Raw genomic sequence first — 9,198 nt, forward strand, 5'->3', positions numbered from 1 at the left:
CCCATCGTTGTCCGGGTTAGGGAGGGTTTGGCCCATCGTTGTCCGGTTAGGGGAGGTTTGGCCGGCAGGGATGTTCTTGTCCCATCGTGCTCTAGCATCTCCAGTGGCGGGCTAGGTACATGCACGCTGACACGGTCGCCATGGGGAACGGTGTTTCCTCCGACACAGTGGTGAGGCTAGCTTCCGGGTTAAGCGGGCATTGTGTGAAGAAGCAGTGTGGCTTGGCGGAGGTCGTGTCGGAGGACGCACGGCTCTCGACCTTTGCCTCTCCCGAGTCCGTACAGGAGTTGCAGCGACGGGACAAGACTGTAACTACCAATTGGGGAGAAAAAGGGTTTAAAAAAATAACACATCAAGTTTAAAACACCACACTGCCTGCCTTTCTCTCTCTATAAAACAGCACACCGCCTGCCTTGCCTTTCTCTCTCTATAAACACCCACACCGCCTGCCTTTCTCTCTCTATAAAACACCACACCATCTGCCTTTCTCTCTCTATAAAACATCACACCACACTGCCTGCCTTGCCTTTCTCTCTCTATAAAACACCACACCGCCTGCCTTTCTCTCTCTAAAACACCACACCACCTGCCTTTCTCTCTATAAAACACCACACCGCCTGCCTTTCTCTCTCTATAAAACACCACACCGCCTGCCTTTCTCTCTCTATAAAACACCCACACCGCCTGTCTTTCTCTCTCTTATAAACACCACACCACCTGCCTTCTCTCTCTATAAAGCACCACACCGCCTGCCTTTCTCTCTCTATAAAAACACCACACCGCCTGCCTTTCTCTCTCTATAAAACACCACCACCGCCTGCCTTTCTCTCTCCATAAAACACCACACCGCTGCCTTTCTCTCTCTATAAAGCACCACACCGCCTGCCTTTCTCTCTCTATAAAACACCACACCGCCTGCCTTTCTCTCTCTATAAAACACCACACCGCCTGCCTTTCTCTCTCTATAAAGCCAGTGAAGGAACTGAGGAAGTAAAACAAACCAAATGTAACTGTAGCTCTCACACACAACGTTCCTAGACTAAAAGGTTGAAGCTGCACTTATGGGGCTCGAAATGGGGGTTTGGATGGCTGGCAGCAGATTCCTAAAGGAGGGCCATATCCCCCTTTTATTTCTCTTCCGGCTCTCTCTCAGTAGTGTCTCATGGGCTGAGGCACGGGGCCCTTGCTCTGCATGAATGGCATGCTGCTGTGCTCTGCCCTGCTCCACTGTGTTCTGCGCCACTGTGTGTCCTTGGTTCAGCTAGCAGACAAACAATACTGTCTGTGTCAACCATTAACACACTGTAGTCTCTAGAGAGACTTCTAACCCTCTCTTTCTCAACCCCTCTATCTCTTTCCCTCCATCTGGCCAACACTGAGAAAGAGGAAGCTTATTCATCATTATAATATGAAGATAATTTGTCACTTCTCCATTTGGAGAAAGTGAGAAAGTTAACCCTTTACACTTGTACCAGTATACGGGTTGAAAATGGCTGTTCAGTAAAATTACAGCAAACATGGGTAGTCCTGGGGACATTAGGCGATGTTCCCATTCGGTCCCTTAAGGGTTTCGGTGCGACGTAATCAACTGACATTCTGTGAACGTTCTAACGAGAATGTTGCGTGATGGTCCCAAGGAAACGGTCTCTGGGGGACCTTTGTCTAGTTCCCTGTATGTTCCCAGGACGTCACGGAGGACCATTTCAGGACCTTTTTAGGACGTTCTCAGGACTTTCATTTTACAAGTCCTTAGGACGTCACGTTATGGTCCCAAGGGAACGTTTTATGGGGACTTTTTAATAGTTCCTGGTTTTAGGATGTTCCTGCGATGTTGTGTCATGGTCCACTGAACGTTCTTGGGATGTTGTGTCGTGGTCCCCTGGAGGTTTTTTGTTCCCTTTCTTAGGACATCCCAACCGGGGACTAGACAAAACCTCCATTAGACCATGACACAACGTCCTGACGACTATAGGCGACAATTTCGTAACATCCTAGAGACGTCCTAACGACTCACTATTGTTTGCAGGGATGCTATACATGACGTCAGAACTCTGGCTCTGCGCTTCACAGCTCTGTATGGGTTTTGACTGACAGACATTTTGAACTTGAGCGTGACAAGAAGATAATTGGGCAACTTTAAAAATAAAAAAAAGTGTTGTCTGATTGAGGGAAATGCTGTAAATTAAGATGACTCAATGTATTTGAAAGATGAGACATTGAGAATTAAAATAAATACCGCTGTCACGCCCTGACCTTAGTATTCTTTGTTTTCTTTATTATTTTGGTTAGGTCAGGGTGTGACGAGGGTGGTATGTGTGTTTTTAACTTATCTAGGGTTTTTGTATGTCTAGGTGTGTGTGTCTAGTCTAGACATATGTAGGTCTATGGTGGCCTAGATTGGTTCCCAATCAGAGGCAGCTGTTTATCGTTGTCTCTGATTGGGGATCCTATTTAGGTTGCAATTTTCCAGTTTGGTTTGTGGGTTATTGTCTATGTGAAGTTGCATGTCTGCACTCATTGTTTTTGGCATTCACGTTCGTTTGGTTATTTTGTTAGTTTGTTTAGTGTTCTTCGTGTTCAGTCGTCTTCTATTAAAAATATGTATTCACATCATGCTGCGCTTTGGTCTCCTCACTACGACGTTCGTGACAACCGCTTTGATGTCATACAAGCAAGCCAAACACCTGTGCGTCCAAATGCGCACATCACATCACAGAACTCATGTCATATAGAATGTCAACGTTTATGATCAATGTGTTTGATGTACAGCTACAAGACGACATGTGATACCCTGGGTTGTTCTGAACACAATGAGCCTATGTTTGTTTATTGTGATGTAAAGCCATGTTTGTTATCCAATAGAACCCAGAGAGTGTTCTTCAATGGAAGCTTCTCTAACATCAGATATGTACAGTGCGGTGACCCTCAGGGCAGTTGCCTTGGGCCGTTACTCTTCTCTATTTTTGCTAATGATTTGCCACTGGTCTTACACAAAGCTAGAGTGACTATGTATGCGGATGATTCCACACTCTACATGTCAGCACCCCAAGACAGTGACATCACTGACAGTCTAAACATGGAGTTACAGTCAGTATCAGAATGGGTGATGTAATAATAGACTGGTCTTAAATACATCGACAACTAAAAGCGTTGTAATTGGTTCAAAACATTCTCGAAGACATAAACCTCAACTGGAGCTGTGTATAAAGGGTGTGACCATTCAACAAGTTGAGGAAGCTAAACTCCCAGGTATAATATTGGATAGTCAATTATCATGGTCAAGTCATATTGACTAAGTTGTTGTGAAGATGGGGAGGATATGTCTGTTTTTTACACAAAAATCAACCATACTAGTTATTCAGGCTCTGATCTTGTCTCATCTTGATTACTGTCCAGTAATATGGTCAAGTGCAGCAAAGAAAGACCTAACGAAGGTGGAGCTGGCTCAAAACAGAGCAGCACACCAAACCTGTCATCTACAACATGCACGTCAGTCTTTCCTGGTTGAGGGTTGACGAGAGATTAACTGCTTCTCTTCTAGTTTTTATTAGAAATATTGCTGTGATTAAAATTCCAGATTGTGTGTATAATCAAATAACATTCAGCTCAGACACCGATACATACCCCACAAGACATGTCACCAGGGGTCTCTTCAGACACCCATACATACCCCACAAGACATGTCACCAGGGGTCTCTTCAGACACCCATACATACCCCACAAGACATGTGATCAGGGGTCTCTTCAGACACCCATTACATACCCCACAAGACATACCACCAGGGGTCTCTTCACAGTCCCCAAGTTCAAAACGAGTTCACGGCAATGTACAGTATTATACAGAGCCATGATGGCATGGAACGCATGAAAATTACCTTAAAAAAAGATTAAACAACATTTCATGGAACGGCGGGGACCGTAAGGGGACAGAAATACACACACACACACACACACACACACACACACACACACACACACACACACACACACACACACACACACACACACACACACACAGAGAGACACGCTCTAACGCGTATTATTAGCCCCGGCATACGCAGCTGAATGCACTCATGACTCCTTTCTATTCTCATCAAAGTTACGGTCTGTTTGCCTTGTGAAAGCCTAACACTGTAAGATAACATTTTACCACTTAGCTAGTCATGTTGGCAATAGAACAAGCTTTCAAATCATGCCCACCAGACCCAAGTTGTGATTTGTAATGGACCGGTATTTGGTTTGCGTAAACAACAACAGTAATTGTGTGCGGGCGGGTTAAGCAAGTATGCTTGCTCTAGTTCCTCGAGACATTATAATTGAAGATTCTTCTTTGAGTCATAAAAGTGCATTGAAATTGCACACTTTGGAGAGCAGCGTGGCCCCTTGAAGACACCCGTTAGTCACTAACTAAATACTCAAACCCTTGTATTTAGTTTTSTTATACTGCACCTACTCCACATGTTCCAGGAAAACTCTGATCATGTTACTGCATGTATCCAGAGTATTTTCACATTTCGTTATCAACAAAATGAAGCAAACAAAAGTACAGTAAATGTAAAATGCACATAAAATAAACAGTGGTTTGGTTTCAGTCTTGTGTCAGGTGAACTGTTGTGTACCTACAGTACCATTGGTCTAATCATTTTTCTATTAGTTCCATAGTGTTCCTTTGTAATTACTACAATGGTTATGCATATGCTTTTCATATTTCTTCTGTAACAAACACTTCAATGTATCCCTATCCATATAGTCCAATTCCCACGACTGTAAAGGGTTAACAAACATCAGACCACATGACACTCAACCTAAAATATATATATATATATTCTCACTGATAACCCCTTTAACATTTTGAGACGTAGCAACTGCTCAGGGACTAACAATCATGTGTTGACATTCAACATGAGCTCAAATATAATATGTTGTATGTAGCGCTTGTATAATAATGTAACAGTAAGCCGACTGAGCCGAGTCATTTAAATATGTCAATTAAAATCCCAAAGCGTAGGCTAAATGAATAGAGAGAGAAAGAGAGACTGGGAGGTGGGGCTTGTTAATACCACAAAGACTGCAAGCAATACCTCTGTGTGTGTCTCTGCATGTCTCTGCGTGTTTCTGTGAGACTCTATGTGTTTCTGTGAGACTCTGTGTGTCTCTGCGTGTCTCTGTGAGACTGTGTGTCTCTGCGTGTCTCTGTGTATTTCTGTGAGACTCTGTGTGTCTCTGTGAGACTCTGTGTGTCTCTATGTGTCTCTGTGAGACTGTGTGTCTCTGCGAGACTGTGTGTCTCTGCGTGTCTCTGTTTGTTTCTGTGAGACTCTGCGTGTCTCTGCGTGTCTCTGTGTGTTTCTGTGAGACTCTGTGTGTCTCTGCGTGTCTCTCTGAGACTGTGTGTCTCTACGTGTCTCCGTGAGACTCTGTGTGTCTCTGCGTGTCTCTGTGTTTTTCTGTGAGACTCTGTGAGACTCTGTGTGTCTCTATGTGTCTCCGTGAGACTCTGTGTGTCTCTGCGTGTCTCTGCGTGTCTCTGAGGGGACATATTTTGGTAGTCTTTGACTTTGATATTATCAGTCAGTTGAGTGTGAATGCACAACATGCCTGTTGATAAAACTGATGGAAAAACAAGAGATCCGCTATCCCCCAGAAAGGAATCCAAGACACAGTACAGACACAAAGGCTGAAATATTCTCGGATGATCCAAGAGAGCGAGGGAATGTTTTCTTGCGTATTAGTTTGAGGCGACTCCCAATCCTCCCTAATTCGATAGCAGTGGTGGAAAAAGCACGCAATTGTTATACTTGAGTAAAAGTAAAGATACCTTAATAGAAAATGACTGAAGTAAAGGTGAAAGTCACCCAGTAAAAATACTACTTGAGCAAAAGTCTAAAAGTATTTGGTTTTAAATATACTTAAGTATTAAAAAGTAAATGTAATTGCTACAATATACTGAAGTATCAAAAGTAAAAGTATAAATAATTTCACGTTCCTTATATTAAGCACACCAGATGGCATGATTTAATTTAAAAAATATATTTTACGGATAGCCAGGGGCACACTCCAATACTCAGACATCATTTACAAATGAAGCATTTGTGTTTAGTGAGTCCACCAGATCAGAGGCAGTAGGGATGACCAGGGCCCTCATTTATCAATGTTGCGTAGAAAAGCTTCTAAATTAACTCGTACGAAGAACATTTAGAATGTTTGCAAGTACAAAAAAGTTGGTATTTATCAATTGCTCGTAATCTTGATTTACACGCACAAGTATTTTGCCTTGATAAATCAGACACATTCTGAAACACTGCGCTAGTGCACGTGAAGTCACATTTACATAAAGAACCACCCTAAATGACCATTTATGGTTACAAACCTTCCCTTTAAAGCTGCAAGAAATGTCACAAATTTCTGTCCGCCAACATGGAGAAATCAAAGAAGACAAAGAAAAACACATTTTTCGGATGCAGAAATAGAACCTTTGGTTACCGAAGTGGAAGCAAAACAAGCCATACTTTTTGGAGCCCTCAGCAATGGCTTGACAAATAAGAGAACAAATATTGCTTGTGAGCAGGTTAGAGCTGTGGTAAATTCTGCCTCATCTGAGTGCAAAACAGTTAATGAAATTAAAAAGAAATGGTTTGATTTGAAAACATATGCAAAAGTGTTTAATTATGATCCACGAAAGGGATCAAAGTGCCACAGGAGGAGGGCAGAGTGACTCTTCACTCTCTGCTATGGACCAGCACATTGGCACCATAATTGGAGAGACCTCAGTGTCTGGCATCACATTTGTGATGGTGATACTGAGGACCCTCTCCCAGACCCTGCAGCAATACCAGACACACCAACTGATGGTGATACTGAAGACCCTCTCCCAGACCCTGAAGCAATACCAGACACACCAACTGATGGTGATACTGAAGACCCTCTCCCAGACCCTGAAGCAATACCAGACACACCAACTGATGGWGATACTGARGACCCTCTCCCAGACCCTGAAGSAATACCAGACACACCAACTGATGGTGATACCGAGGACCCTCTCCCAGACCCTGAATCAATACCAGACACACCAACTGATGGTAAGTCAAGCTTTATTTTCGCAACCATATTCAGACATGGACCACATCAAAATATTTTTCCATGACAATAAATATAACAAATATATGTAACTAAATAAATGTTACAAAATTAACAAAACATGAAATCTTGACCGATGTGGGTGATTTGCCTGACCCCTTATCCCCAGGCCGACCAGAAGGGTGTCCTCTTTGGTTGAGTGCTTCAGCTCTTGGACTCAAACAGCAGCTGGAGGACGTACGCAACAGCCTGAGAAATAAATCAATCATTGAAAGAACTTGTTGATTGTGTCAAACATGTGAGACAATAAATTCTGGTGCAATGTAAATGTGTTTTCCTTGTCGATTTGATTACAATATTTGGAAGAACAGATACCTAAAAGCGTTGTATGCTTTGTATGCTTTGCCTGACCCCTCAGTGCCGGGGCTGTGGGTGGTGGGAAACACTCCCTGTCAGGCATGGGCTCATCAGTCTGGGTGGTGGGAAACACTCCCTGTCAGGCACGGGCTCACCGGGTCTGGGTGGATCATTCAGTGGAATGACATTTTTGATTGCAAAGTTGTGGAGCACGCTGCAAGCCTTGACAATGTAGCAAACCTAAAAAGGAATTTGCACATCGTATTACATTCACGTCATGGCATTTGAAGGAACATCATTTCAGAGGCAAACCTTGCTAGGCTGGTATTGCAGTGTGCCTCCTGTCCCAGRCAAGCACAGCACAACGCCCTTTCAGCAGGCCAATGGTGCGCTCCACTGGGGTTCTGGTGCGTGCGTGGGCTTGGTTGTACCTTGCCTCTTGTTGGTATRAGTGGTTTGTGAGAGGAGTCATCAGCCATGTGTTTAATGGGTAGCCCCGGTCTCCTAAGGCCCAACTGAGAGGCCCAACTGAGCTGTTCTGCACAATGAATGAATCATGTGTYCCACCTGGCCATTTGGCCACTACATTCAACAAAGCCAAATGTGAATCACAGATGACCTGCACATTGACAGAGTGGAAACCTTTTCTGTTGACGAAGTTGAATTCGTTCAATGATGGTGCTTTTATTGCAATGTGGGTGCAGTCAATTGCTCCAATGACATTGGGAAATCCAGCTAGGGTATGGAAATCCCTTTTCACTCTGGCCTGTTGCACAGCAGTGTACGGAAACTGTATGTATTGTGGGGGTCAATGAAATAATGCCATGAAGGACTGCAGGCAGTATTCGGCTCCTGGTTGGTTGTGAAATGCCAGACCAATCTCCCGTTGGAACGTTCCAGTGGCCAGAGATCCCGTTGTGGAGAGGACCTGGGTACGCACTGGGATGGCATTGGTGCGTTTCATCTCCCTTTCTAATACCGGAGAGAGTTGGTCGTAGAGATACAATAAAATATGCCTTGGAAAACTAAATCTACTAATAAGCCAAGCGTCGCAAGTCAGCAAAAATAAATCTGCACGCTCATTGAAAACACGCTCCCTGTGTAATGCAGCTTGTGCCAGATCCTCCAGCAATGCAAGATTTGTCATTCTGGACACAATGCCTCAGTGTTGCCTTTTATATTATTTAACTGGTTTAACTAAATTGCCTCCAACCTTACATTCCACTCTCTTTCTAATTGACTTTATTATTCAATTAGGCTTAAATGGTTTCGTGTTTATGAATTCGATACCAACCTGAGAAAACTATTAGTAACTTAATGGTCTATAAAAGAAATACATGAATAAACTATTAATGTGTTAACTTTTGTCTTCACAGTTGATGATTCGATCCAGTATGTCAATCCTTTCTCCATTTGATGGATGGTATTTCATTAGAGGTTTGACTTTTCTACAACAAGGTGCTGTGGGTACTCATGGTCAAGAGGTGTGCTTAAATGTACGCACATTCTCAAGTATAAGTACAAATTGATAACTTCCACACACTTTGCTAAGAAATGATCGCAGGCATGGTTTACGAACATTTCTGTTCGTACGCAACATTGATAAATGAGGGCCCTGGGATGTTCTCTTGATAAGTGAATGAATTAGACCATTTTCTTGTTCTGCTAAGCATTCAAAATATAACGAGTACTTTTGTGTGTCAGGGGAAAATGTATGGAGTAAAAAGTACATTATTTTCTTTAGGAATGTAGTGGAATAAAACT

The sequence above is a fragment of the Salvelinus sp. IW2-2015 genome, unplaced genomic scaffold, assembly GCF_002910315.2.
Source record: "Salvelinus sp. IW2-2015 unplaced genomic scaffold, ASM291031v2 Un_scaffold2085, whole genome shotgun sequence".
Lineage (NCBI taxonomy): Eukaryota > Metazoa > Chordata > Actinopteri > Salmoniformes > Salmonidae > Salvelinus > Salvelinus sp. IW2-2015.